Source organism: Zingiber officinale, chromosome 1B, assembly GCF_018446385.1.
Source record: "Zingiber officinale cultivar Zhangliang chromosome 1B, Zo_v1.1, whole genome shotgun sequence".
Lineage (NCBI taxonomy): Eukaryota > Viridiplantae > Streptophyta > Magnoliopsida > Zingiberales > Zingiberaceae > Zingiber > Zingiber officinale.
The window spans coordinates 158582861-158589726 of NC_055986.1; the positions used below are offsets into that span (position 1 = coordinate 158582861).

Below are 6866 nucleotides of genomic sequence, written 5' to 3' on the forward strand. Positions count from 1 at the left end.
ATCATCATCAACACAAGCATCAAAAAATAAACCAACATCAATATCCTTAGTGGGAGAATCATCTATAAGAGGATCACTGACTTCATTTGCAGTTTTAAGTTGATCTACCACATCACATTTATCATCTGAAAATTCAATTTCATCATAGCACCCTGTAAACCCAGAAGGTAAATTTAAAAACTTGTTATCCACTGCATTATCATCACAATCCTCATCTTCATATACATCCAAAAATCTACACTCAACCATATTAGTGTCACAGAATTTGCCAAAGTCTTCGTTTTCATTGACCCTCACTAGCCTTTGTGGGAAAAGAACCTTTAGTGAAGGTCTTGGGAAAGGTACTTCCTTTTTCCCATATTCCCTTTGAGCTTGCGGAGGATGTCCAACTTGCTTATCTAGTGTTGATGTGATCAACCGTTGAGGGAAAGGTACTTGCGGCCTTTGGGAACTTCCTAGAGTAATGGAACTAAGTTCTTGTGGTCTTCTACTATTCATCTCCTCAATTATGTACAAATCCTTTTTTAGAAGTTCTTCATGATTCTTGTCACTTCTCAACTTAAAATTATTACACTGTTCACTAGACACTATTTGTGTAGGAGGGGGATCTTGTTTGAACCATTTTGAAACAATGCTATCAATCTTTGCCCCCAAATGTTTGAACTCCTCATTTTGTGACTTGTGGATTTCAAAACTCTTGGATGGTTGAATTGTATTTTGTTTGACAGGCTCTCTTGTATATATAGCTTGTACTTCTTGAATTTCTAAAGGAGATTCCATCCAACTTTTGCTTGACCATTCATGGAGGTTCAATGCTACTTGATCAATTAATGAATATGCTTCGTCTACACTCTTGTCCATAAAAGAACCTCCAGCTGATGAATCTAACAAACACTTATTTGAGAAAGAAATTCTCCTATAGAATATGTGCAAGGTCAGCCACTTCTCCAAACCATGATGAGGGCACTGTCTTTGTAGACTCTTGAATCTGTCCCATGCTTCAAATAATGATTCTCCATATGCCTGAGCAAAATTTGTGATGCAATTCCTCATATAAATTGTTCTACTTGGAGGAAAAAAATGATTAAGAAATTGCTTCTCCAATTGTTCCCAACTTGTGATGCTTTGAGGATGAAGAGAATATAGCCAAGTTCTTGCTTTATCCTTAACACTGAAAGGAAATGCCATCAATCGAACTACATCCGTTAAGACAACCTCACAGTTCACCATATCACAAAACTCTAGAAATGTCTCAAGGTGCAGATAAGGACTTTCTGATGCTTCTCCTCCAAATTTGTGACCTTGTATCATGAAGATTAACTCTGACTCTAGTTGAAAACTTTCTGCTTCAATGTGAGGCTGCACAATGGGAGATAAAAATCTTGTAGAAATGGGTGCAGAGAAATCTCTTAAGGACCTGCTTGACATGTTAGTGCTCATGGTATCTAAAAAAAAATTATGAGAAAAGAATAAAAATGAAGAATTAAAGACAAGAAATAAAATGCTATATGAAAAGCAAGAAAGAAAATGCATAATTTAAATTGTAAAAAAGAAAGTGCATAATGAAAACAAGAAAGAAAATGTAAAGGAAAAAGAAAAATGTCTAGGGTAACTCTTATGCTAATCAACTAATGTTAATCGAAAACAGTCCCCGGCAACGATGCTAAAAACTTGTTACGATTCTGCAAGTGCACGGATTCATCGTCAGTAATATATAAGATTGTCGAACCACAGGGACTGTTGATTAAGCACTAGAGATGTTGCAAAGTAAGTTATCTAGATGGTCGAAAGTCAGCTTTGCCACTTGCAAACTAACGAGAGTGATTGAAGAGAGAAAGAGAAGGATGAGAGAATCGATCTTGGAGGGAATTGAGCTTTGGGAAATGGATTCTAGGATTTCGGTTTCGTTGTGGTGGAACCTGATGTATCATGTTCTTTCTTTTCCTCATTGTCAATCGACATGCATTCGCTGGAAGTTAAAGCTGCTATCCTTAAGCACTAAACGGAGAAGATACCTGTGAAATCCTGTTACGGTTAACCCCTATCACTAGGGCGCCTCGGTAGATCACAAAAATGCAAATCCAATCGGTGTCATTAAGGATAGAGATAAGGGTTTAATTCAGTCTCTTACTTTCTTATGGAGAAGTTGTCTCTCCTTTCAAGGGAGTATCCTAGATGTCCGTGAATGGGTTACCCCTGTCACTATGGCCCCTCGGGTGTACGATCTAAGATCCTCTCTTTACGAAATTAGCAATTCCTACACAATCGATTAGTATGATGATATAATCTCAACAAGTCTCATGCATATCAAATAGAAACAAAGCAAGCAAAATCATCCAATAAGTAAAGGCATAAACATGAGTCTTACATCAAACCCTATCCAAAACTACTCCCTACATCCATAGAAAAGGAGATCTACTCCATTGTGAGGGAAGAACAACCCCAAAACATGGAGTAAAGGAGATCACACGGCCAACACTTTCCTCCCTTCGGGTTGAGTGGAACAGTCGTGTGAGATCGCACGGTCGTGTCTTCCTTCTACTCTGGCCACGCTGCACGGCCGTGCCAATTAGCACGGTCGTGCCTTCCTTTGCCTCTGGCCACTCTGCACGACTGTGCGAATTGGCACGGCCGTGTCTCTTTTCTGCTCTGGTTATATCGCACGGCCATGCGAATTGACATAGTCATGCCTTCCTTCTGCATTGGTTACACCGCATGACTATGCGAATTGACACGGTCGTGGCTTCCTTCTGCACTGGCCGTGCAGAATTATATCAAGGTCGTGTAGATCATTTTAGCACATCTTAACGTGGTATTCTTGAGTTTAGGTATTCATAAAAGTTGTATATCTTGAAGTTATCTACAAATTGGTATAAAGAATAGCTCAAAACTCCAACCGAACACAAAGTTATGACCATTTTACTTTTGGTCTGCAGTGCTGAAAATTTCACGCAGCCTTCACACAGCCTTGTGACATTCACACGACCTCAACACGGCCCCCACACGGACTTCGCACGGCCGTGTGGTCTCCGCACGGCCAGAACTTGGAAGAACTTAGTTTTCGCATGCCTGTGACACTCTGGAAGCTCTATACTTCATTTAAGCTCCATTTTTGCTCTAAATCACGTCCTATCAATCAAAACAAGCAAAGAGTAGATCTCCGAACAAAATATAATGGAAGTATGACATTATAATGAAATAGGGTACAATAAACATAGATTATGCTAACGAAATACAAGTAAATGTGCGTCAAAGGATGCATAAATGATTATAAGATCTACGCACTTCAGGCTCACACCACGATCGACGATGGCATGGAGGTGGTGATGCTAGGGCATGAAAGAGGGAGGCTGTGGTGGATTAAAACCCAAGGAAACCAGTGGCTTGACCCTCGCAACAGCGGTGGATACGGCATCGTCGATTTGGCCTCATGCAAAGGGCACCAGTGTCAGGTGATCGGAGTGGCGCGACCCGACAAGGATAACTGCGGACGATCAAGTGGTAGCCGTGGAACTAGGTCGGTGCTAGGGCAGAGGGAAGGGATTGGGAGAAGGTGAAGAGAAGAGGCTAGGGCACCGCGTCACGAGCTCAACGAAGAGGGGACAACGAGGAAAGGATCAGGCTCGGGGAAAAGAAATAGGTAAAAGAAAAATAAGAAAAGGAAATAAATAAAAGAACTTAGGTTTTCCTTTATTAAAATCTAGATTACTTCCTTAATCAACTCCCATATTTGGGTATTTCCAAATAGGCTTTTCCTATGCCTATTATTTCATCCCTGCAAACTACCTCATACAAGCTCCAATTAAATCCTAGAATTTTTTTAAAAATTCCCAAAAAATCCAATAAGATTATTTGTCCAATAAACTTATTATTTAATTATTATTTGGATGTCGTATTTTACATTCTCCTCCACTAACAAAAATTTGGTCCCCAAATTTAATGCTTAACTTAGGGATCATCATCCAAGGGTAACAACCAAGTAAAATACTCATATACCACTCCATCCAAGTATCATAACACATCTTCAAAATCTATAACACAAACTATCTGCAAACCTCTATCGTCCATATAATGTGCTCCGACTGTCCATCTGCCTGAGGGTGAAAACCTCTACTACAACAAAGCTCCATACTCACGATGCTACAAACTTTGCAAGGTACATAAGGTAAACCATGGATCTCAATCCGATATAATGCTTAGAGATATGCCATAAAGTCTGGCAATCTCTCTACTGTATAACCCTACTAATTGATCCAAAGAATCTGTCCTATGGATCGACAGAATGGAAGCAAATTAGTCAATCAATCGATGATTACCCAATATCGTAACATATCCTCTACAAGTCCTAGATAGCCTCACAATTAAGTCCATCGTGTCATGCTCACATTTTCATACCAGTATCCGAATCTACCAGAACAATCCTACTAGTCTCTGATGTTCAGCCTCCATTTGCTGACATACCAAACATCAAGCTACAAAATCTGCGATGTCTTCCTTCCTATTGTTCCATTAGTAGGAACGCTTCAAGTCTCCCTACATCGGGTGTTACCCGTATGTATCGCAAATTCAGATCGATGTGCTTCCTTAAGTAACTCCTTCCAGATCGGATCTAACTCAGGAACACACATAATCTCCCATGGAAATCAAAGAATCACATTCCCATCACACGATAATTCGGTATACTAGCATGAAATTGCTCCGCTCATGCTACATCAAAACTGCACCAACCCCAGATACGATACATCTGTGTAGAGTACAAATCCATCTACACTAGAAAGTAATACTAAGACGGGTGCAGTTAACAGCTTTTTGTTTCAACTCCTGAAACTAGTCTCGTAAGCATCTGTCCAGGCAAGTTCTATACCCTTACTAGATAGTTTAGTCAACGACATAATGCTGAATAAACCTTCAACCAATCTCCGGTAATATCCAACCAGATCAAGGAAACTACGAGTCTCCTATATAGACTACGACTACTCCCAATTGGTAACTGCTTCTATCTTCTGTGGATCAATAGGTGTACCCTTACTGATGACCATGTGTTCCAGAAATCTCACAGAAGACAATCAAAATAAGCACTACTAAACTTCGCATATAGATGTTCCCGTCGAAACATCTCTAGAACTATGCGAAGATGGTGTACGTGATCCATCTCAGATCTGGAATAGATCCCAATATTGTCACTGAAGACAACATCACTGATCCAAATACCCTAAGAATACCAAATTCATCGAATCTATGAAAACATCTAGGGCATTGTAAGCCTAAATGGTAAAACCAAAGACTCATAATATCCGTACAACGGACATTCTCTACTGTAAGATCACTAGAAATAGGTCTGTAATCTGATCATCAACAATATCCACCAATCTCAAATTATACTCAACATCAATCAAACCTGACAGTCCTCTGAGCAATGATAAAGAAGAAGTAAAACATCCATCCTTCTACACCCACTGCTAATAAGCTTAGATATATCCATCATGGTTCAACATTGCACGTCCATGTCATACCACTACAGAGACTATATCTACTGTGGAAGTTTATTATCATATATCTTTAATGAGACAGACTAGTCATGTACTCACCAATCTAATTTCCCACTGACCCGCTCTCGTGATGAGCTACAATTAATATGTAGAAATTTATCAACATTCTACCAAAAGTGTATCACAACTGAAATCCAAGGGTGTCCCTTGATTTCCTGATCAATAACCAATAACTCTCCAAATGGTAGCGATACGGTCAATCCATGAGATATGAGTATACAAAACTCTACTAATCTTATTCAAAAATATCCAAAGAGTATGTCTAATCTCATCCATTCTGATACTCAAAAATCCACCGTGAGGGAATGATGATCTAAAATCCAAAGGGTCACTCAACCTCTTGACTAAAAGTCTACCCATCAAGAGAGTATCTCCACTACTCTCATAGTCGTGCTATAAATATCCTCTATCAACTGTCGATAAAAGGTCGAACACTCTAATCAAAAATAAAAATTTCAAGACCTTTAGTAAATGATCATGTGGTCAAGTTCTTGAGCTACTTATAGAGATAACAGCTGAGACGACTAACCATTGTCTTATAACATATACTACGATTGCTCCACCTGAGGTTCAGTAACCTCTAGTGATGAGAAATGCCCACAAGGGTAGAGGAGTACTATCATCAAATACTTAACCGACATAACTATCAATCGACACTCTGTTCCTCGTAAATCATCATATGATATTTCCACTCAGTGACGATGGAACTTCCTAGGTGTTAATCATCTAACACCACCTTGGTTTCACTGCGGATCATAAATCCCTAGGTACCATCAAGGATATCCGTGATCGGTCCATGAATCAGGATCCCCCATGGAACAACATTAGGTGAATCGACTAGTCATCACCTTATAAATCATTATGCTACCAAAGGAGGTAGAGAAACATACTCTCAAAACACCTCAAGATAATCAACGAGATGTTTTGTTCTCAAAAATCGCCTTCTACATCTTCCTTTACGTGGTGCCTGGTCACGTAAAGGATACGCAGCTAACATAATCTTTTCTTCACCAGTACTTCATATATCTGAATGTACTCACCAAATTATACACCTATATAACGGATGTAATGTTGGTTTGGGAAGCATCCGACGATCGAACCTGAGTTTTGATAATGGCAAAGGATTCAAAGTTAAGGTGTGTTGTTATCTAACATGTTGAATGAGTGTGTCAGGAAAGTCCTAACTGCGGTTAGGCAGGTGAAAACCCTAGGGGGTGGTAACCCTAGGTCCTAGGGGGTGGGAACCCTAGGTGGAGAAAAGTCCTAGCTGCGATTAGCCAAAGGGAACACCCTAGGGGGTGGTAACCCTAGGTCATA

The 6866-nt window shown here is 39.7% G+C and overlaps 1 non-coding gene across 1 annotated transcript; it reads left to right on the plus strand.

Annotated features, from left to right (window-relative positions):
* The first annotated feature begins 949 nt into the window (after positions 1 to 949).
* Positions 950 to 1055, plus strand: LOC121993524. Its single transcript, XR_006115336.1, has one exon. It is a non-coding gene; the product is annotated as a small nucleolar RNA R71 (small nucleolar RNA).
* Positions 1056 to 6866: the final 5811 nt, after the last annotated feature.